The 25,426-nt window shown below is 39.8% G+C and overlaps 1 pseudogene; it reads left to right on the top strand.

Moving 5' to 3' along the window:
* The first annotated feature begins 584 nt into the window (after nt 1-584).
* Nucleotides 585-25,180, top strand: LOC101550518 (ferritin heavy chain-like; annotated as a pseudogene).
* Nucleotides 25,181-25,426: the final 246 nt, after the last annotated feature.

The following is a 25,426-nucleotide window of genomic DNA, read 5'->3' as shown; positions in this document are numbered from 1 at the left end:
GTGATTCCAAACTAAGGCAGACGGCTCAGCTTGTCAATGGCCCTAAAACAACACTGGTGGTGGCCTCAAATGAAACCACTCAGAAAAGGCTTCCCTCTCAACCATCTGCAGTTGGTATTCCCTGCATCCATGGTGGGACTTGGCCTTGAAGGGGGTTCTGGGATGGGCACTAAAGAGTCACTGAACTGTTGCCTGGTCACATTTTCTTGGAATTTTCAGCAAGGCTACACATTACGTCGTAGGTATGTCCCAGCGCCAGCTGTGACTGGGGAAGGGAATTCCCCTGTAGATCCAGCATTTAGAAAGAAATAAGTCGCATTTGGAAAACAGAGTAAATATATCAAAGAAACCTAAAATCACAAGTGTAAAAATTGGCTCCAAGGTGCTAAACTTAAGGGCTCGCCTATAATTAAATTTCATCAATGATGTGATGTTAAATTCAAAATAGCCTGTCTCAGGAGGGATTTTCTTCTAAGCTGTGGAAGCTGGGACTGTGGAATTTTTTTCTAACACATTCCATGAAGACAAAAGTGTCTGTCAAGGCACTTGTTATAAAAGGGCAATTAAAATATCCTGGATCCGGTATGACTAAGGGGTAAGAGCCTTAGTGCTCCTGAAAATACTTGAATAATTACAGTCTCCTTTAGTGGTGGGCCCAAACAAAAGGAGGCCACCTCATCCTTCAGATTTAAATAAAGAGCATTAGGTACTTTGAGAGTCTTTTCGGGAGCAGGGAAGTGTGGCTGTCTGCCTCTTACATTCTGTCAAGGAAATCTCCCAGTCACTGTCCTCTTCAGCAGCAAAAAGCAGCTCTCTGGAGCATCTGTCCCTCCTGGGATTGAGATACCTCCTGCTTTCTAAAATGATCTTTCCGCTTAGCCTTTCCCTTCTCTCCTTTGATGCTGTTATTTGGACGACAGGGTTCAAACTCATGCTTGGTAGCAGTTCTCCTGGTGCAATTCTTGCAACTTATGCTATGCATTCATGAACTCTACTTCTAGTTTCCATGCCTCTAAGAAAGATTAACTAGTCTAAATGTCTTTTCTAACTCCCTTTTCTCCTCTAAACAATTTTACTATAAATCATGGGAGGGGAGTCACTAACGTAGTCAGGAACTTCACTAGAAATATGTTCATTGGCAGGACTGGATGCTCTGGTACACACCTGATGAACACCAGCATGAGCTCTGAAAAGCCTGGACAGTGAGATCTCATGGGTTCTTTAGACACCTAAGGAGAAAAGCAGCCACAACCCATAATTTTTCATCACTACTTACCACTATGAGAGTAGGGCATTTTATGTCCCTATTCTGTCCACAAGGTATTGGACCAAAGCCCAGATATAAGCTGAGAGAAACCACACATGAGCTGAGCAAGGAATTCAGAGCATACTCAGCAAGGGGATTCTCCTGGGCAAACAGCTCTCTAACCCCCCCTACACCTAATTTCAGTTCTGCATGTTTCACAGGAAATGACGTGATTATTTTTCTCTACTCATGACTATAATCCCCCAAGCCATTCAACTCTATTCTCCAGGTTACTAATAAAGCCTGTAGTTTATATCTCAGCCCAAAGAATTCAGCACTCTGAGGATTATGTTGCTGAAGAGACAAATTCTTCTTTCACCACAAATTCCTCTGTATCCTCAGCCACAGATTGCTTTTGGTAATGGGTATTTGTTGTATTCTTTCTTTAGGAGCATTAGGAATCTGACTGGCTGGCCTGGAGCAGTCTAGAATCATAGAAGAATATTTTTTAACTCCAGTATGCACAAATAAGTAGGAGAGCAATGGAAAAATAAACTGAGGGCTGGCCATTTTATAAGGCTCTCTTTTCAAACCCTTTGCTTTAAAATTTTTAAAGATAAACAAGGCCTCCATCTCATTTCTATCCTTTGTTTCTCCTTAGAAAAATGCATATAAAACAACATTTTTCACTCTACCCAGATGATCAGCATTTGCTTTGGACACATTTCAGGTCTCTCAATCGGTCATGTTTTCTAGATGGTACAATCACTGTGGATTTGAAGATCTTTAGTATTTTGTCCCATTCAAGAGTGTATGAGCTAGGAGTAATCCCTGTGCAATTCTGGGTGTGACCCAGAAAGAAAAAAATACACTATATGGGGCCCATGATATACTACAGCATGTATAGCACTTGTCTTGCAAACAGCCAATCCAGGATCAATTCCTTTAACCCCATATGGTTCCTTAAGCCCTAGTAGGCATGATCCATAAGCATAGAGTCAGGAGTATGCCTTGAGCACAGTTGGGTGTGGCTCAAAAACAAAAATGTACTCCAAAATCTATTGACTTTAAAAGAGTTTAGTTTGCAATTCTGATATCTGCACTGGGTTCAGCTAAGTAGATCCATTTCATGTAGAATCTGCGGTGGCTGAATCATTTAAGATGAAATCTTATCAGGGGTATTTACACTAGCTGAGGGCTGGTTAAAAATGTGTCTCATTGCACATGACCTCTCTACTTGGCTAGCCTGAGCTTCAACAAAGCATGGTAGCATTAGAACACTCAAACTTTTTGCTTTATTTACAACTTAAAAAGTAAGTTCAAGTTGCAAGTTCTCTTAAAGGCCAAGAATAACTTAACCCACCTTCTATTGGTCAAAGCAAGACACATGATCAGTACAGATTCAAAAAAAAGGAGTAACAAACTCAGTTTCTTGGTGAGCAGAGTCTGATGTGTGTTGAGAAATGGAATGGATTATTGGTGGTTATATTTGGAGAATGCATAGTGCAATTTTATAGGTGATAGCAGTAGGGATAGGAAAATATGTTTTATAAGCAGCTAGACTTCTGCTTTCTTGTCTTGGATATGTTTGAAGTGGCTCCTTTACTTTATGGCATCCTCAGGAAGTCCATTTACCAAGAAAATCTCTGCTGTTCTTTTCATTCAGGAAATTATATCTCTGAACCCATACTCACTTATGATTTCTCCTTAGTCACTTAGTTACCAAGAATCTCATGTAAAACAAAAATTATTCCAAGCCTGGTTAGAGAGGCTTGTGACAGCATTTAATTCCTAGCCCCCTTTTTGAAAAATTTCTAGTCAACTTTTGAATAAGCTTGGTGGAATTGAGTCTTAAATTACATAGTTAACTGGCAGCTGGTCAATAGTCATAGCAATCTTAAATTAACCTGTTACTGTATTTACCAACAATATTTTAACCATTAGTTTTTCTATAAAATGACCCTATCAAGAGTAATTCTTCTTCATATTGCCCGATGATGGTCAGTTTTATTCACATGCATGGTTGTAATAAGTTTTAACTGCAAGTTGAATGACACATTTTCTTTACTATTGGCATATATATCCAAGGAGTTGTTGCTGATATCTCTCTATTTGATCAGGTCTTGAAAGACCTCACAATGACTATATTTCTCTCCCAGAAGCAAACATCTGTATGATTCTTTTTTTTCCTACGTTGGCATCCCTGAATGAGCTCAGGAGCTGGCCATTTAGTCAATACAATATCTCTCCTCCCACATGGAGTTACTGTTTAAGTTGACAATTTTTAAGAACAATTTTTAAGAACTTTACCCAATGGGTACAGTAAGAGCAGAGACTGGGGTATTTCACATGGCTATTCATCAGTCACCAATAAAGTATAATGTCACAACAATTACTAATCTATTTTTGCCCTCTCTATCTAAAAAACATTACATTATGTTTGGTTCTTCAGAATACCTTGTCCATCTCTGACCCCACCCAATTCTGATAATATAAACATATATTTTATGTTTATATTAATAATATAAATTAATATAACATTAATATTAATTTGTATTAATATTAATTTACATTATATTCTAATATCACAATCACGATCACGATAGCCCGTTAAACACCGATTTCTCGGGCGAGCCCTTCCACACATTCTCCACATATTCTGATATAATTATATTAAATATAAATTATATTAATTTATATTATTATAATATAATAGGATAATATAAACATATCTTTTCTGAGACTTTTGATACTCCAGCTTTCTTGAGTGAGAGTCAGACATCAATCATTATATCCCCACCTGAATTAACTGCATGTTAGTCCTCTGGGTCATTCTGAAGATGATGGTCTTAAGGTGAAGACGATCCTTTAAGTGTGGCCTTAAGTAGGAGGCCACTAGCTTTGATGCTTTCTCATTTGCTACAGAAGTAGATAGGTAGACTCTCAAGGAATATTGCAGCCCATTTCTAGCCCTATAATTTAAAAACAGCTTTTTGGTCTTATATTCTTCTTTCAGTTTTTCATCAATTATATCTTGTAGTCTCACTAAAATTTAAATTTTGTGTTATTCTTACTCATATAATATGAGCTTAAGCTATTTTACCTTACTACTAAAGGGAAGAATAACTCCATAAGGCTTAAGGTATCTTTAGTTTATGTCTTCCTTATATATCCTGCTACCCCCGTGTACTGGACTCAAACTTTGTTATTGCTATTACTTTGGGAATTTGAAATGTGATTGATATTCTCTCATATTTCCAATTTAGAAATATTTTCTCCTATGTTTCATCTTTACAAGACAAAATCTCAAAAATTGTAGACGCCAAATAAATATCTTTAAGTTTTAAGTTTCCATTTAAGTATTTTAACCAGTCACAGATTTGTTCTAACATTTCGTTATGGGTATCGGAAACCAATGACGTAGACTTTATGAATAGTTAGCTTGCAGATCTCTATTGAAGAATTTTGTCCCCTCCGTGTCTATAAAGCATGCTAACAATGAGAAAAGTAAGGAAAACTGGGGAATTTTTTCCTAAAGAATACAAAATCTACCTATGATTTCCTGACTAGTACAAGTTTTGTCTCTCATAAATGGAGAGTATAACAGACTATTTTGCACCTGATTACCCATCATTATTTTCCTTAAGAATTCTTTTGCATTTCTCTATGAATCTAAGTTATAAGAAGTAATATTCCACTTGAAAGTGGAGGTGAGAGGTGGGGGAAATGGTAACACCTGCCACTGGACTCTTAAATATTAAAGCACAATTGTAGAAAGGCACAATACAATAGAGGCACTATTGTATTGTCTCAAATTCTTATGCTTATAAAACTTAAGCCTCCCAATATGTTGACCATAATATTTTCTTTGCTATGATTATTCAAAATTTTAACAATAAAAGAATCAAAGAGAAAGAGATGAAAAATATACTCCACAAACTGAAAGCTCATGTCTGAGAAATCCTTTGCAATTATTATTGACCTCAAATTCCAATATCTGAGCCCTTTTTCTTCCCCTTCAACAATTCCAAAGAATTGAAGAAATTTGATGAATCATATAGTTTAACCTCTCAGTAATTTATTCTCATAACCATATCTTTAATGATGTTCCAGCCTTTTTAGGAATACCGTTATAGACAGTTGACTCACTACCTTACAAAATGACTGGGGGTATATTGACATTAATTAATCTCAGTTCTTGAATCAAACTAAGAATGTGAATCCCTGTGATCTCCACCCTGGAGTTGAGGTTAGTTTTATTCCTCAGAGCAATATGTCTCTATTCAAGATTATATCAGAATCCATAAAATTACTTAATGAAAACATAGGCAGGATTCTCCAGCATATAGACTTCAGAGGTATCTTCAATGATTCAGTTCCATTGCAAAGATAACAAAGACAAAAATAAATAAGTGGAACTACATCAAACTAAAAGGGTTTTACATGGCAAAAGAAACTTGAACTAAAATAAAAAGACGCTGTTCTGAATGGGAGAAAATATTTGCATACCATAGAAAAAGCTAATACTGAAGATATATAAATCACATACAAAGCTCAACAACAAAAATTATCAATAACTCCATCAAAAAGGAGAGAGGAGATGATCAGGCACTTCCCTGAGAGAAATATTCAGATGGCCAATAAGCATACGAAAAAGTATTCAGCATCACTTACTAAATGAAAATAAAAACAGTAATGAGGTAAAAATTCACACCAGTGAGAATGGCATCTATCAAAAATGGGAAAATAGTATTAGTGGGAATGTGGTGAAAAGGAAATGCTCATTCATTATGCTTGGAACTCTTTCTGCTTCTATCTCTATGAAAAATAATATGGATGCCCTTAAAAACCTAACAATAGAGCTTCCATATGACCCAGAAATCCCACTTCTTGGTTTCTCTTCCAAGAACACAAAATATAATCTGAAGATATGTGCATTACTATGTTCATTGCAACTCTGAATGCAATAGCTAGGACATGGTGACAACCCAAGTACCCAATGACAGATGAATAAAGAAATTGTGACACATATATACAATGGAATATTATGAGCTGTAAGAGAAGATGAAATCTTTCAGTTTACTGCAAGTTGGATTGGAGAGCATTATGTTAAGCAAAACAAGTAAGATAGAGAAGGACAAATACAGATGGTCTTACTCGTCTATGGTATATAGAGAAATGAAACAAGTGAATAGACAGCATCTAACTATGATAAACCACTGGCTCTGAATTTCAAAACTGAGATTACCCAGCAGTAGGGGTGAGAAAATTCAAAGGTGAACACTAAGTAACATAAAAACATTGATGAAGGATATTGGGCACTTAGCTGGTGGTTAACTGTGATAACTGTATATCAGTACCATCAATAATAACATGTTTAGGGTATTTTTGATGTTTCAAAACTGAGATTACCCAGCAGTAGGGGTGAGAAAATTCAAAGGTGGACACTAAGTAACATAAAAACATTGATGAAGGATATTGGGCACTTAGCTGGTGGTTAACTGTGATAACTGTATATCAGTACCATCAATAATAACATGTTTAGGGTATTTTTGATGTTTTATAAAATGTAATATATTTTAAACATGTTATTTTAACTACAACATTATTTTTTAATTTGTCAGTAAGACAATTACATTCCTGCTTCACTGTGATGTCACTTTAATCAAGGGCAAAAATATTCCTAATTCCCTTTATTATGTATCAATCTTTTGCTATATAATTACTTAAAACTCAGTGGTTAAAACAATAGCTAGTCACAATTTTACTTCATGCTATGGGTCAAGAATCTGGACAGGTCAATAACACAACTCAGCATTATTCCATGTGAATCTACTGTCACTGGAAGATTCAAGATAGAGTCTCTCACATGTCTACAACCTTGGTGCTCTCAAAAGGGTGGGCCCCATACTGTACTTGGTCTCTCATTAATCAGACATTCTGCCTGATTTTTGCTTTGTGGCAACTCTCTTCTAAAAGGGAAAACTGAGACAATGCAAGACCCATGAAGGCTTAGGCTAGAAAGTCACATCATCAATTCTGCCACACTATACTGGTCAAAGCAAGTCACATTAAATCAGCCAAAAATTCAAGGGAGGAAAAATTGACTCTCATCTTGCTAGAAAGAGGGGCAGTTGCATATCAAAAATGTTGTTGGCCGAGGAAGAATTTTTGCAGTTATTGTTGGTAACAACCTACCATTTGAGGTTACAACCTAGAACAAAATGATAGTGTTTTACATTCAGCTCAGCATCCTATAGAAACCTTCAAGCTTAGGTGATATGTTTTATACAGGGTTATTGGTAAGCTGAAAAAAAATCTCAGAAGAAGAATTGAAATTAGCATTAAACATAGGTATGAAGTCTCAATGTCAATAGAAATAAAAGCCAAAGAGAGCATTTTTCATCTGCCAAAGTGGCAAGCCATTAAAAATTATAGACCTTAAAATGTAAAGTATCTGCAGCATAAATATTTGTGATTTCAACTATTTGAAAACAACCTTAAAGGCTGAATTTGACCTGTAGTAATTTGAAAGTGTGATGAGAGAGATCCCAATTTGAATACCACATGCTAGGAATGCAGAATTGAGTCACTAGAACTAGAAATGGAACCCTGGAGAGTCTCTGAAAAATAAATATCAATTCAACTTAGCTATTTTCTGCTATTTTGGCTTCTTGGTCTACTAACAATCTGGAAGTAAATATGCCAAAATGTCAAGAATATTCTAATAGTGAGTGATTTGTATTATCTTCAGTGGAATTTTATTTTCAGATGCTTTTTCCCAAACATTTTACTTTTATACTCAGTTTAAAAGAGTTAATATTCAGTCTGAGGAGTTAAAAAGATATTACAGCAGGGAGGCTGTTTGCCTTGCACACAGCCTACCTGTATTCAATCCCCAAAACCACATATTGTTCAGAAAATAGCACCAGGAGTGATCCCTGAGCACAGAGTCAAGAGTAAGCCCTAAACACCACCAGTGTGCCCCCCACAAAAAATAGGTCTAAGACTGAACACAGTATTCCAATTAGTACTTCTTTCAATTTTCTAGATTAATACAAGCACATCCTATTTCAAGGTCTTTGTACTTGACATTTCCTCTGTCTAGAATTCTCTTCCACATGGAGCTCTTTCTTCCCTTTACTGCATTCAGATTGTTGCCCCTGTCATTCTGTCAATGGCGCCATGTCCCAACAACCTTATTGAAATTAAAAAATAAATCCTTGCAATTATTATTATTGTTTTCCTTTTTGGGTCACATACAGCGATGCACAGGGGTTACTCCTGGCTCTGCACTCAGAAATTACTCCTGGCAGTGCTCAGGGGACCATATGGGATGCTGGGAATCGAACCCAGGTTGGCCGCGTGCAAGGCAAACGCCCTACCCGCTGTGCTATTGCTCCAGCCCCAAATCCTTGTACTTATAGTACTGCCTTTGATCTTAGCATGTTTATATTTCACCATAGCTCTTTTCCCTTTTGAATACCTCAAAACTTCTTAGGTTTTGTTTCCTCACCTCTATACCCCATAGAATGAGAGCTCTGCATAGGCAAGCGAGTTGTAACCCCAGACCTCAGGACAAGCCTGAAACAAAGCAGATTTTCCATAAATGCCGAGACATAAATAAATGAGTTTTTAATGGGTTACAGTCTAGCCAAGGTCCAGAGAATTTGTGTCTTCATGAGAACTGCACCCTATATTTCTCCTCATTTCACCTCCAACCACATCAGCTTTCTCAATAGTCATAGTACTGTTAGAATTTAATGGGAACTTCCTACTGTTAAATTTGTTGTCAGTGAAGTACCCAGATCTTTCTGCACAGAAATTACTTGCAAATCCTGTTATAGGAAATTGCAAACCAAAATTTATTTTTAATTTTAATTTCGAGTCCCTACATTAACTTATAAATACTGTCTGTTCATTCAGTAGGTCAAATTTTATTTGAAGGTTATTATAACACTTCTTATAGCTATATAACCTGGTTTTGTGTCTGCAGATTTTGTGACTATTTTAAACATCAGTATTGTATTTCCATGGAGTTGAGGCCAGTGAACAGATAGAAAGAGTTGAATGGTGACTTCTGTCAGAAAATATATTAATAAATACATTCTATCACGCAATTGTTCCATAACACTGCCAAATAGATGTTACCTTCAATTTTCAGATGCAATAACTTAGACTTAATTTAAGTATGAAACTTGCTCAAGGCTTCACATATGTGTGGTAGAACCCAGATTTCTACTTGGATCACAAAAACCTATGTAGAGGTGTAAGCTAAAGAATTCCTGCTGTTTATGTACACAAGAATCCTTAGCATCCAGAAGTAGATTGCTGGTTACAGTCCCAGTTGAAGCTACAAGTGCTGCATTTAAGAATTATCTTGTGGGCCAATGATTGGCCTCCACTGTACATCAAAATCTTATGAGAATCTTAAAAATAAACCTAGACGCCCAGGATGTACTTGCCAGAATTTCTGTTTTAACTGGGTTATTATCACCTGTATCACTGTTGTCCCATTGCCAGTAGCGTCCACATTTGTTCCTGTCACGTGCTAGTGTAGCCCAATGGTGTCTGCTCGCTCCAGAAACACGAAGAGCATCAAACCATTCATTTAGGGGCTTGATGAAGAAGTCTGACCATCTCATAGGTGTGCGGTCAGGTGTTCATTGACATCCCATGGGATCCAGTCGGTAAAGGCTCTACTCCAGTGGTCATCTCCAAATCACATTACATGTCCAACCCACCTGATTTTCAACACCTTGACAAATGAGGCAGCATTCCTGATCCTCGATCATCGATGGAGGTTGGAAGTCTGGATTCCTTCTCTCACCTGAGGGAATGGCTGAGAGGCACATGAGAAAATGCTCTACATCACTAATCATCAGGGAGATGCAGATCAAAACAACAATGAGATACCATCTCACACCACAGAGACTGGCCCACATCCCAAAAAACAAAAACAACTGGTGTTGGCGCAGATGTGGGGAGAAAGGGACTCTCCTTTACAGCTGGTGGGAATGCTGACTGGTTCAGCTCTTTTGGAAAACAATATGAATGATTGTCAAAAAATTAGAAATTGAGCTCCCATTTGACCCAGCAATACCACTCCTGGGAATATATCCCGGAGAGGCAAAAAGATATAGTAGAAATGACATCTGTACTTGTATGTTCATTGCACCACTGTTTACAATAGCCAAAGTCTGGAAAAAAACCAGAGTGCCCAAAAACAGATGACTGGTTAAAGAAATTTTGGTACATCTACACAATGGAATACTATGCAGCTGTTAGAAAAGATGAAGTCATGAAATTTGCATATAAATGGGTCAACATGGAAAGTATCATGTTGAGTGAAATGAGTCAGAAAGAAAGAGACAGACATAGAAAGATTGCACTCATGTGTGGAATATAAAGTAGCAGAGAGGTACAAGCTAGCAACGATGCAACTTCTGGCAGAAATTCCTCTGGCATTAGTTACTAAAATACAGAAATCCAGAACCTCGTGGCCACTATTGTGGCCACACAACCTCATATTTCTTCATTCTCAGCAATAGAAAACAAATTATCAAATGCTTCCATTCCAGCAGGTCCGACTCTGGCTGGGTAAACTCCAAACAATAATAGTGAGTGTTTTGTTTGAAGGTAATCAAAGTAAAGAGAAAGTAAAGTGAAATTTTTCAGCTACACAGGCGGGGTAGGGGGTTGGGGAGGCAGGGGGGAGAGGTTTACTGTGGTTCTTTTTTAAAAAAAAATTTATTGAATCACCATGTGGAAAGTTACAAAGCTTTCAGGCTTAAGTCTCAGTTACATAATGTTTGAACACCCATCCCTTCACCAGTGCACATATTCCACCACCAAGAACCACAGAGGCAGGGTGGGGTGGTGGGGGTTGGGGTGGGGGTGGTGGGAGGGATACTGGGAACATTGGTGGAGGAGAATGGGCACTGGGGAGGGATGTAAACGAAATGCAAACATGAAAGTTCATAAGTTTGTAACTGTACCTCATGGTGATTCACTAATAAAAATTTAAAAAATATAATTCAAAACCAAAAAAAAGAAATTGATACTCCAAACAAGCCCTTTCAATTCCTCTTTGGGAAACCTAAATAGCATTCTCATCCTGTTTTTGCACGGCACAGGTCTCTGAGGTGTATGTTAGTGCAGGAAGCACAGTGAAGTAAAAAAGATGTGCCTGGAGGTGGAGGTTCTTCGTCCTCTTAACAACTTCTTCAACACTCCATGCCATTCTCTTCCTCCAGCAAAGCTCTGGCGCCAAGTTGTTTGTCATGTTGAGTTCTCGAACCAGGTACACATAACTGCTGCATTCAGAGATGTTCATTCCATTGAGAGCAAATGGAATGTCAGGAACTAGTCTGTTTCTCATGAACATTGTCTTCGTGAGATTCAGCTGCAGTCCAACCTTTCCACATTCACGGTCGAAGTCAGCCAGCATTCATGCCACTCGGCTAATGTTTGGTGTTATTAGAACGATGTCATCAGTGAAGTAGAGGGGGTGTAGTTGCTGACCATCTATCTTCACTCCCATTCCTTCCCATTGCAGTTGCCATATGATGTTCTCGGGGGTGGCACTGAAGATTTTTGGTGAAATGGTATTACCCTTCTCTTTACGTTGATGATCACCTCCTTGTAGGATGGTGAGATCCTGGTGGTGAATCCGTAATATAGCTTACAGAGGATCTTGATGTACTGAGTTTGAACTCCCTGTTTGGCTAGGGCTTTGATGACCGCTTCAGTCTCAACAGAATCAAAGGCCTTCTTTAAGTCGATGAATGTTAGACAAAGCAGCATCTTGAACTCTCGCAGTACCTCAATGAGCTTGGTCACGTGTGGATATGGTTGATCATGCTGAACCCTTTTCAAATCCCGGCTTGCTCATATGGTTGTCCTTCATCTAGTGTTCTGCCAATCCTATTCAGGATGACTCGAGTGAATAACTTGTAGATGACAGATAACAGGCATATCAGGCGATAGTTGCCAATGTCGTGGATGTCTCACTTCTTGTACAACAGAACGGTTCTGCTGATTTTCCATTGGGACAGAACCTTGCATTCAGACAGGTAGTGTGTGAAGAGCCAAGCCAATGTATTGATGAGTACTAGCGGCAGATTCTTCAGGTGTTCGGGTCTGACTTTGTCTGGACCGGGTGCTGTACATTTCTTTATCGACAAAATGGAGTGCTGGATTTTGGAAGAGAGAACACTGGGAATGACATATCCATCCTGCGGAATTTGTTACAGGGGCAGGTGGATGTGGCTATCGAAGAAATTTGAGTAGAAGCCATGGATAATCTTCTACATTGCCCTTCTAGAAGTTGTGATAGACCCATCAGGATGTTGGAGGGCAGTCATATTGGTCTTGTAGTTGGCTGTAGGGTAACATTGGGTTTGTCCTCTTAGCCTTGCCACAGGGAACTTAGTTTACCTTAAAGCAATGTCCTTTCTCTATGAACACAAGAAGACAGTTAATATTATGCGTTGTAACTTGGGAGTTGATTGACTTCAATAATATTTACTCCTGGGACTGGAGTGATTGCATAGTGGGTAGGGCATTTGCCTTGCACACGGCCAACCCAGGTTCGAATCCCAGCATCCCATATGGTTCCCTGAGCACTGCCAGGAGTAATCCCTGAGTGCAAAGCCAGGAGTAACCCCTGTGCATCACCGGGTGTGACCCAAAAAGCAAAAAATAAAATTACTCCTGGGCATCTGTTTTCTTGACTCAGTTGTCCTTAGTTCCTAGTACCCCAAAAGCAGGGTCCTGTCAAGGGATGGAATGGACCCAGGGCAAGCTGTGAGCTATCCTTGCATCAAAATGGGCCAGGCCAAAATGCCACAATACTCAACTATAAGTTGAGAGCATGGTCATAGACAAATGCTGTCATAATCCAAAAGTAACAACGAGACTAGGACCCTGCTGGGGTTAGGAAGACTAACTGGCCTGAGGATGTGGTCTGAAATATATAGTGAGATGTCCTCAGGAAGAACCAAACTTTAAGTTTGATATTTCTCTTACTGTGCTCATTCAGATTTACATTGCTAGAAATATTAGGAGTAAATTTACTATAATTATTTAAGTCGATTACTAGCTGAGGAAAGAAGAAAGTGACACACCCTGGATGGGATCCCACCCTTAAGCAGATCTCCTAGTAATCTGGAGTAATCTTCTTAGATGAGATTTTGTTAATATTCTGGAGGAGTGGTCTTTGTTGATTTGTTAATGTTCAACCCACCTTTGTGTCACCACCCTATATGATTGCTATATAAACTAAGACTGTAAGAGAAGCAGGGGAGACGACAGAAGCAGGGAGAAGACACAGAAGCAGGAGAGAAGACACAGAAGCAACAGAGAAGACAGAACCAAGAGAGAATACACAGAAGCAGAGACAGAGAGAGGTCAGAAGAGACCAGAGGATAGACTACAGAGACAGAGACAGAGATAGAGAGACAGATGGAAGAGAGCATGGTGGCACACACAGAAGCAGAGTAAAAGGAGGAGTCATCCTGATCTAGTCTATACACAGGGCTCAAGAGCACTGAACATGAGCGGAGAGACAGAGAGAGAGAGAGAGAGAGAGAAAGAGAGAGAGTGCCACACCAAGTGCCCACAAACAACACGCACTCACACATCACATCCCCCTTTTCACATGTGCATGTTTGTATTTTTTACAGTTGGCGAAGGACAGGCGGGCATTGTGAATACTTTTCCTGGCTTCTGCCTCATCGGCCAACACTGCTGCTCTTCTCTCCTTGAAGTCTTCCTTTATCGCTTCTCTGCACATCTTTGCGAGCTCCAACTTAGCTTGTGATTGCCTGAGGCTCGCACCAAACCACATTGGCGAATAAACTCAAGAGTTTCAGAAGACAGGCGTCTTTTTGTGGCTTTCTCTCTCTTGGCATTCCTAGCACAATCATAGAGGTTCTGAACAAGTTGATCATATTCCTCGTCAGTGTTGTCAACGAGGGCATTTCCCCATATTGCCCCAATGGTACAAAGAGCTCCCAGTTGGTGCTTGTTCTGGAAGTTCTCTTCTTAAACTTTGCAGCCCTTTCTCCCTGCTCCGTGAAGTAGAATTTTGCATGAAGGAAACAGTGGTCTGATCCCATTTGGAATTTTGTGTCAACAGCGACATTGGTCAGGCAAAACTGTCGATTGAATATGATGTGGTCAATTTCGCTGTGGAACTGTCCACCGGGAGACTCCCATGTCCATCGTTTAGATTCGGCCTTCTGGAACTGCCTGTTACTATGGATGGTCTTGGTCAACACGATGAACTCAGAGAGTCTCTCACCCTGTTTGTTCCATTCTAGACCATGGGTCCTGATGTGGAGATCTTCAGGCGACCTTCTCCAGCCTATCTTGGCAACAATGACATTGTAGAAGGTTTGTGGTCTTCTTTATAGAATTTCTCCAGCTCCATGTAAAACTTCTCAATTTCTTCTTCATCATAGTTGGATGTTGATGCATAGATGACAAAGACAGAAACTGCCAGCAACAAGCCACATCTATTCAAATGTAAGCATCCGATTTAGGTTATTAGGCATCGAATGAATCAATGTTCATGGCCAAGTTCATGTTGACAGGGACACCAACACCAGCGACACCTCTATTGTCACATGACCCAAGGAAGAGTTCCTCTCCAGTGTCAAAAATGGCGTGATATGATCAATGCCTTCTCGTCTTGGTCTATCCAATGACATCATACCTGATCTTCTGAGCTGCACCATCAGGTCTTTGATGGATGCTTCTAATGCCAGCTACATGCATTAAAAGTGCAGGTACTCACCTCACACCACAGAGACTAGCACACATCCAAAAGAACAAAAGCAACCACTGTTGGAGAGGATGTGGGGAGAAAGGGACCCTTCTACACTGCTGGTGGGAATGTCGACTGGTTCAGCCCTTTTGGAAAACAATATGGACGATTCTCAAAAAATTAGAAATTGAGCTCCCATTTGACCCAGCAATACCACTGCTGGGAATATATCCCAGAGAAGCAAAAAAGTATAGTCAAAATGACATCTGCACTTATACGTTCATCGCAGCACTGTTTACAATAGCCAGAATCTGGAAAAAACCCGAGTGCCCTAGAACAGATGACTGGTTGAAGAAATTTTGGTACATCTATACAATGGAATACTATGCAGCTGTTAGAAAAAAGGAGGTCATGAATTTTGCATATAAGTGGATCGGCATGGAGAGTATCATGCTAAGTGAAATGAGTCAGAAAGAGAGAGACTTGCGGCCCCACGCGAGATCAACCCCGGAGGCAACTGAACCACTTTGGACACGAGCGGCGCCCCCAAAATGCCTCCAAACTGTGTGCTGGGGGCTTCTGGCTTAGGCGCTGCCAGCGAGTGATGCAATTACCAAAAGAATTTTCCTTGGACTTCATATAGAAATCCAAAACCGCGCGGCTGCTATCGCAGCCGCGCGACCTAATATCTCTTGATTGTCAGCAACGTGTAAATGTTCCTTTTTGGCAGGACTTAATGTGGGGGGAAACTCCAAACAATAGTACTAAGTTTTTTGTTAAAGGGTAAAAGATTGTAGCGATAGAATTTTAGGCAGAATTTTCCCTGGACTTTATATAGAAACCCAAAACCGCGCAGCCGCGGCAGCCTAATGTCATCTAATCATCAGCAATATGAAATGGTTCCTTTGTAATGGGTTGGACTTTGGGGGGACCATAATAGGGTTAAAGTTTGTAGCGACGTGTAATTTCTGGCTGTACTTTCCCTGGACTTTATACAGAAATTCAAAGCCGCGAGGCTGCTGCCATGGCCGCGCAACCTATTGTCATTTAATCATCACCAATATGAAATGGTTCCCTTTTAACGGGTCGGACTTTGGTGGGAAATCCTAACAAGAATAGTAAGTCTTTTGCTGAAATATTGAAGGCCACCAAAGTGGTAGCCATCTCTATAGACTGAACTAAGCCATATCCCCATGCCGGCTGAGAAGAAATATCCTTCTTTCTCGGGAAGAAACGCGGCGTGGCGTTAACCATAGTATGATGTCCATTAAGCTGACACGGACCTGGTGGCATGGGAATCGGATACAAGGGAATAAATTATTATGTACTTGGAACAGCGGGACGCTGGTGGAATCTTGAGCCGGGGCCGATACCAGCATATTACTTTTGGTTCCAGAAACTGCTTGCAGACATTCTACCAGACTATCAACTAAGCCAGAGCCCCACGCCGGCTGATGACGAGAAATAACCATCTCTTTTGGTTTGTTTTCCCTTTGTCAGGCAGCGTGGTGATTACTAAACAGGTGTGATCTCGGTGGCGCGGGACGAGAGGGGAAAAAAATAGAAAAGTTATGTAACAAACAGCGGGACTTAATATCTCTACATTCTCAGCAATGGAGAGCCATCAAATGCTTCCTTGACAGTGGGACTGTCTTCTCTTTTTTGGGGGGAAACCCTAGCAACAATAGTGAATTATGTGTTGAAACATGGACTGTAACCAAGATAAAGCGTAAACGAAGTGAAACTTATCACTTACAAGGGCTGGGACTGGGGGGGGCGGAAGGGGGCGGGAGGTATAATGGGGTGGTTGGTGATGGAATATGGGCACGGGTGAAGGGAAGGGTGTTTGAGTACTGTATAACTGACATAATCCTGAGAACTTTGTAACCCTCCACATGGTGATTCAATAAAATTTAAATTAAAAAAAATAAAATAAAATATGGTGGTGGGAAAGTGTAATGGTGGTGGGATTGGTGTTTGAATATTAAATGTAGTCAATTATTGTGAGCAACTATAAAATAAAATAAATTTTTAAAAAATAAAAAAAGAGAGAGAGAGACATAGAAAGATTGCACTCATCTGTGGAATATAGAATGACAGAGTAGGAGACTAACACCCAAGAATAGTAGAAATAAGTACCAGGAGGTTGACTCCATGGCTTGGAGGCTGGCCTCACATTCTGGGGAGAGGGCAACTCAGAGAAGGGATCACCAAGTATAATGCGGTCAGAGGCTATGCAGGGGAAGGGTGATGCAGGCCGAATGTAGGCTAGAGACTGAACACAGTGGCCACTCAACACCTTTATTGCAAACCACAGCACCTAATTAGAGAGAGAGAACAAAAGGGAATACCCTGCCACAGTGGTGGGGTAGGTGGGGGGAGATGGGATTGGGGAGGGTAGGAGAGATGCTGGATTTACTGGTGGTGGAGAATGGGCACTGGTGAAGGGATGGGTTCTCGAAATTTGTATGAGAGAAACATGAGCACAAAAATGCACAAATCTGAAACTGTACCCTAACGGTGATTCACTAATTAAAAATAAATAAATTTAAAATTAAAAAAGTGCAGGTAGTCATTTTAGTCCTTCTTCATTTTGGCAGCCTAGTTCAACCCTGATATTTTAGCAGCCTCTCCTTGCTCGTCATTCTCAATGCTGCTGTATTGGGTTTCTTGTATGTAACCTATTTTATAACCCCAACCCCAGTAATTCTAACATATGGCCAAGGTTGAGATATGCTACAAAAATATAGATGAAATGTAAAAACAATTAATTACATGGTCAACATTTAATTATTTAGAAATTAGAAAGTGTTATATTTTACCTCGATACTCTCAAAAGCTCCACGCATTAACTATATATGCATATACAACTCAAACCTATTTTCTTTCTTCTCTTGGCTACATCTAGGTATTCACCAGCACTTCCTGAAGTGTTCTATGCCACAGGTTTTCAACTATCAGTCCAAATGTATAAAAAAATTTAAAAAAACACTTGTCTATACTTCTCATTTCCACCACTTATCCCTTCCACACAAAATTAACTTTTCTTTCACCTTAATGTACTTCCTTGGAGAGAACCCTAATGCCATTTGCTTTCTTTCGTGGTATACTAATGTTTAAAAATTTTTAATGAATCACTGTGAGGTACAGTTACAGACTTACAAACATTCATGCTTACATTTCAGTCATACAACATATTAATTTTGTGTGTCTAAATTATGCAGAGAACCATACATCCATCAATGAATTTTAAATAAACAAAGAACAATTTTTCATTTCCCTTTTACTTTTGTTTTACTTTTCTGCACAAAACTTTTATTCCTTATAATTTTAAATTTACTTATTTCTTGAGTCAGAAAGAGAGAGACAGACATAGAAAGATTGCACTCATCTGTGGAATATAGAATAATAGACTATAAGACTAACACCCAAGAATAGTAGAAATAAGTACCAGGAGGTTGTCACCATGGCTTGGAGGCTGTTCTCTCATTCTGGGCAACTCAGAGAAGGGAAACACCAAGTAAAATGTGGTTGTTGGTCATGTGGGGGAAAGATGATGCAGGCCGAATATAGACTAGAGACAACACAATGGCCACTCAACACCTTTATTGCAAACCACAACACCTAATCAGAGAGAGAGAACAAAAGGGAATACCCTGCCATAGTGGCAGTGTGGGGTGGGGGGAGACGGGACTGGGGAGGGGGGGAGGGATGTTGGGTTTACTGGTGGTGGAGAATGGGCACTGGTGAAGGGATGGGTTATCAAACTTTGTAAGGGAGAAACATGAGCACAAAAATGTATAAATCTGTAACTGTACCCTCACGTTGACTCACTAATTAAAAATAAACTATTAATTAAAAAAATTACTTATTTCTAAAACACTATATGGATTGAATATACTTACATATTTTATGACCGATCACTTGATTTTCACTGTTTTACTCCTTAATTTTGTTTCCCTAGGCCATGCTGTTCCTACTCCATCTCACACTATGACACCCACAGTCATAAGCATAAAAGAGCCACGTAGGGAAACTGAAATTTTTGCAAAACTTGTGCTGATCCAGCTGTGAAATAATAATACGAAGAACAGTTTTTAGTTCCACATTAATGGGATTGTATTTTCTGAAGGTTTTTTAATTTTGGGTTTTTTTTTACTGTTTTCTTTATTCTTATAAAGAATTAAATCCTTAGAGTGATTTTAAATAGTCAATCTAAATTTTGGGGAGGACTCAATGGCAAAAACACCTGCCTTGATGTATGATGCCACGAAATCAATTCCAAGCTCAGTCCACATGTGTGGAATGCAGGTCTGGAAGCTCTGCTATTTGGTTCCATTGACAACATGACAGAGTATTCCATCTCCAGACAACCACAGCCAGTTGTGTGCAAGAACCACAATTCAGTGTGACTCTTGGCAAACATCACAACTTTTATATGTATGTAAGCACAATGAAATACTAAGCAGCTGGAAGAAATAATTCAATCATGAGTTTCAGTGCAACTTTGATGGAACTGAAGGATTTTAAGTTAAATGAAGTTTGTTTGAAGAAGAATGTCAAATACTGGATGGTCTCACTTACCTGTGGAATGTAGAATAACACAACAGGGGAACACAAAGGTAGGCAAACATGTGATCCTACACTATAGAGATGAAAAGGCCAGAGAAGGGGATAAATGGAGGGGAAAGTAAGAATAGGCAGATGGAGAGAAACAAGGACAGGGGCATTGGAACCATATGTGGGGTAGAGTGTGGTACATATCAAACCACAAAGCCATCAATACTGTAAGCATGGAACCCAAATCATAATTACACTTAAAAATGTGCCCATTAAGGAGACAGCCTGGCCGGGGGGGGGGGGCGCCTGAATCCAGGGACATTGGTAGAGGGAAGTTGACTGGTGGCATAATTTGGTGCTGGAGCATTGTTTGCTTGAAATTATTATGGATACATGTGTAAATCATGGAGCTGAAATTTTAAAAACTTACTTTAAAAAAGTGTGAGCACTGTGTCTAAGTATGAAATTACATGTGAGCACTTGTACAAACACCACAACAAAAAGAAGTGTAAGGCTCCTATAAAGCACTATGGCCACATATTTGAGCAAAACAACCAGATGTGTGACCCTTGATGATCACTTCAGTCAATTTTACAGTGCCCAGTCATTTCAACAAGAACAAAGAGAAGAGCAAGTGGGAGACAGAGTCCATGTAAAACTATTACAAACATGTTCAATATTAATGGAACTATACTATTCTGGATTGAACAAATAATAGCCATCAGAGAATGCCAAGAGTCCCAAGTGAACATCAAGCAGTATTACCTAAATAGTAATGCATCTTTGGAAGGGGATCTCAAGCAGTTACATCCTCCCTCACAGAACTTCAGGGATCACTTTCAATGACATTTCACCAACTATGTCAGATATTTGAATGCAAGTACTTGCAAGAACTGCGGATGTTCAGGGATCACCAAGGTCACACTTGGCACTGCTTGGGAGTTGGGGAATACGAGGTTACAGGGATCAAATCTAGGACCAGGACATACAAGGCATGCACCTCTGTGCTATCTCCAAAGTCCTACTTACTAATTTATCTTTAAAACATCTTTACTCAAGCTCTAAGCTCTATTTGTAATGTTGAGGACTAAGCTGCGTATGTTTGGTGTTTGGGTTCTATAGAGTGCAGATTCTCATTTAATTTATCTGTTCAGTATCCAAAGAACATTAGCCTAAACGCTATCTGATGGAGTGAAGAATCCAAGTACACTAATACCTATTACTTAGACTTCTCTGTTTCTGCAGTGGGGAAGTTCGGGATAATATTCAATGGATTTTTCTGCTTAAAAATGCATTTTCTCTGGAATTTACCCCTCTTTCTCACACCTTCCTCCACATCAAATACAAATAAACATTACCTCCTGGATCTCACTGGTCCCTTATTTCTTCTATCAAGCCTGCTCCTTAATCCATTTGTTCAGCTCTCATTAATCAACCAGGAGCTCAGAGTAATGAACAAATTACCAATTATAGGGAATAATAAGAGCTCCCTGGTACTTTATATAGCCACCTGTTATATGGGTATTGAAGATAGTACTAGCCTGTTACCTCTATTTAAGAGATATGAACATGGGAATTTAGCTACATCACCTCATTTCCCAAATTCATGTAGTTATATGGTAAAACTGGGGTGGAAACTTAGGTTAGTCTGACTCTAAAGAATTCCTCCTTTCATATGGATTCATTTCTCTGTGACCATAGAAAGGCAAAAACATGGAGACAATTTTCTTGAATTTAGGTGAGTTCCAAATTCAGAATGTTTTTAATTCCTGTTTACATTTCCATTCTATTTAGAGGATTTACAAGTCTCTGGGAAGTAGGTCTTTGTAGACCTTAGGATAGAAAACTTTGTGAACCCTAATCTAGAAGTGGCCTGCATAATTCGCGGAGAAAGTTTGAGTAATGAGTTTGAACAAAGACCAGGTTGACAGGTCTGAATTCCAAAGTAAAAGCAAGACATTGGGACTTGATCACAGGTCACCACATGCAGCTGTGATATTGGACATGTCTCTTAACCTCTCTGAGCCTCACAGAGCTGTTGTGAGAATTACTTAAGAAATATTACTTCAGTCTCCTAACATAATTATAGGGGTAACATATTGTTATGTGTTACCTAAGATAGGTAACATAACATAACCCAAAATAACCTAACATAGGTTACATAGGCCTAACATATTATAGGGGTCTCCCTATTTCAAGCTGTGATGGATGTTATTTTGAAATAAAGTATTGGAAAAGGGAAGGGAATGGAAATGAATAGACCAACTATAAAGGAAAATTGAACACATTCAATAAATTATTAATTCTCATTAATTACTGGTTGAGAGAGATGGATGAAGCAGAGAGGACTTGACTTTCAGCCTCAGTGTTCCCCACCTCAAAACAACTGGTAACAGAAAGCTGATCAGAGTGGAACTGGTCTCTTGCATAGCAACTTTTACATTACAAGAGCCTTTCAAATATCTTCTTCTATTTTATATTAATGTTGTGACTCACACCAGCCTAATGATATGACCTTTTCTGGGTAGAACCTGACACACATTTGCACATTAAGTTATCATTCATCTTTCTTACACTAGTCATTTCTTTTGGTAAAAGTATAAACATTATGGAAAGGAGTTCATGTTATCCCTTTGGGAAACTCCAAGTCCTCCACTCACACTGTAATGATCACCAGGCTAATTACCTCCCCACACTACCCTAGGGATACTCCTACAACTATCCAAATAAACTTTAAGGTTGCTCTTTGCTGTGTGGTTAGTAATAGAGGAAAAAGAGAAATAAAGTAAGTTACCATCCGGAAGGAAAATATTAAATACATGTGAGCATATCTGGAACATTACCAATTCATTGTTAAAAGGGAACAAAAGAAATGAGCTAATGTATAATAATCTCCATTGGTACATTATTAAGATAGACAAAATGATACATAACAATGTAATCCTATGTATGTTTTCATCAAATATATATATATACATATACAGCTAAACGTGCATCAAAATTCCTTAACATGAGTCTAAAATTGATTACTAGAGTTCCTCCAAAGAATAAGAGGAAAAACTTATCTAACCAATAGTTATTATCTTTTGAAGAACTCTTCTTAAAATACTTACTATGTGAATATATTAGTTATAGGCTTTTAAAAAATAAACATTGCTTTAAAATCTCAATGGTTCTGTGAGGTCCTGCAGGCTGAAAACACTCAATCTAACACAACAGCCTAAACTCAAGAAAACAGATGAGCCTCTTGCCCAAGTAAATGATTGTGTTTGTATTCTCTATGCTATTAGGTTATTGTTTTCCTCCAGAGAAACTTTATTTCAAATTTTAAATTAGAGAAAATGAGCTATATTAGTAGGGCTATTGCATTGATATAGAGTGGTGAAACTGAATGTCATTTGGTAAAGACAGTCTTATGACAGGTATAATGAGCAGATCTCTTTCAAGATGTCTGAATAGTAGTACCCGCACAACATAACAACAGCATTAATGGTAATAGCAACTAATCCTTGGGTATCCACAAAGTAGGCCCAGTGGGATCCTAGCTATTTTGAATGTGTTATCTCATTTAATCCTCATAAAACCCTTGCAAGGCAGGTTCTATTAATGCCATTTTAGAAATGTACCCCACTCTTCTGTTCGCTTTCTACCTAGAGTTCCTTCAAAAAAATTCCAAGTGCTTTAACTTGTTAAAATCATACTAGAAAGCATGTTTATTTCTCATCAGAGCATTGTGAACTGAAGACTTTCCTAGGGTCTGCCAAAGCTCCATTTGTAGGAGCCTTGGAAGGTAAGCATGGCACTTGAATATATTTCTGTTTCCTCCATATGGAAGGAATCAAGCTCACAATGGAAGTGCTTGATCACACAGTAACTCTATTTTATGTGTAGTGTCTGTATCAACTTGCACTACCACTGACAATGCTTAAGTGTTCCCTTTAATGCACATCCTCATCAACACATGTCATTTTTATATTTTTCATGATAATAGTTCACGTGTGAGGTGATACCTCTTTGTGGTCTTGACTTTTATTTCTTGGATTATTAATAATATTGAGCTCATTTTTCTGTACTTCTAGGTATCTTCTCAAATGGCTGAATATTCTTCCCTCCACCACAACTGAAATGAGTGTTGGCTGTGTATAAAGTTTACCTAATTAGTGCTCACTAAAGTGTTGTCATGACTGTTACTATTGGATATCCCTTTTAAGTTGTTCTCTAAAAATATGACAAAGTGCAAGAAAAACCTTGAGAGAATAAGTTTGGCAGGGGAGAAGAAAAGCATCAGTTGTATATAAGGCATTAAGTTGTGTATAAGGCATGTAAGGCGCTTGCCTTGCACGCAGCTGACCAAGGTTCAAATCCTGGCAACCTATATAGTAGTCCCCAGAGCCCATTGGAAGTGATCACTGATTGCAGAACCAGGAGTAAGCCCTAAGCACTGTTGGGTGTAACCCCCCCCCAAATTCCAAACATATAACAAAACACCAGATACAGAATAGAACCAAGAACCAAATAAAGGATAATTTTTAAATAATGTATCTGTCATCCCGTTGCTCATTGATTTGTTCGAGCGGGCACCAGTAACATCTCTCATTAAGAGACTTAATGTTACTGTTTTTGGCATATCCAATACATACGGGTAGCTTGCCAGGCTCTGCCGCTCGAGCTCGATACTCTCGGTAGCTTGCCGGGCTCTCCGAGAGGGGCGGAGGAATCGAACTCAGGTTGGCTGCGTGAAAGGCGAACGCCAAACCGCTGTGCTATCGCTCCAGCCCAAATAATGTATAATATGATTATTTTTTAAATAATAAAAGAGGCAGATGAGAAACAGAGTCCGGCAAACTACCCGTGGCATATTCGATATGCCAAAACCAGTTACAATAGGTCTCATTCCGACAGCCTTCGCGGACAGTCATCACGGTTTCCTGCTTCAACAGTGCTTGGACGGAACCCGGCGCTCGTCCCACCCCGCTGCCCCCCGCCAGCCTGTCCTGAACCACCACCGCCACCGCCTCGTCCCATCTCAGCCGCCGCCAGGACCACGGCGACCCCTCACAGGTTCGCCAGAACTACCACCAGGACTCGGAGGCCGCCACCAACCGCCAGATCAGCCTGGAGCTCTGCGCCTCCTACGTCTACCTGTCCATGTCTTATTATTTGGACCGCGGCGATATGGCTTTGAAGAACTTTGCCAAATACTTCCTCCACCAATCTCCTGAGGAGCGAGAACACACGGAGAAGCTGATGAAGCTGCAGAACCAGCGCGGCGGCCGCCTTTTCCTTCAGGATATCAAGAAGCCAGATCGGGACGACTGGGAGAACGGACTGAACGCCATGGAGTGTGCGTTGCACTTGGAGAAGAGCGTGAACCAGTCCCTGCTGGAGCTGCACAAACTGGCCACGGACAAGAACGACCCCCACCTGTGTGACTTCCTGGAGACTCACTACCTGGACGAGCAGGTGAAGGCCATCAAGGAACTGGGTGACCACCTCACCAACCTGCGCAAGATGGGGGCCCCGAGTCCGGCATGGCGGAGTATCTCTTCGACAAGCACGCACTGGGTCACAGTGACAACGAGAGCTAAGCCTTAACTAAGCTGGCTTCCCCGAGCTACCGGTGACCTCCGGGCCACCCGGGCAGTACATGCATGTTGGGGTTACCCTAATGACCTTTTCTATAAGTTCCAAAATGTCTATTTCCGTCTTATGATTTGTATCAGTCCTTCAAATAAAGTAATTTGGTACCCCCAAAAAAATAGGTCTCATTCCCCTGGCCCTGAAAGAGCCTCCAATTGTTGGGAAAGATGAGTAAGGAGAGGCCACTAAAATCTCAGGGCTGAGTGTAA

The sequence above is a fragment of the Sorex araneus genome, chromosome X (assembly GCF_027595985.1).
Source record: "Sorex araneus isolate mSorAra2 chromosome X, mSorAra2.pri, whole genome shotgun sequence".
Taxonomy (NCBI): Eukaryota; Metazoa; Chordata; class Mammalia; order Eulipotyphla; family Soricidae; genus Sorex; species Sorex araneus.
This window is presented reverse-complemented; position numbering and strand designations above follow the sequence as displayed.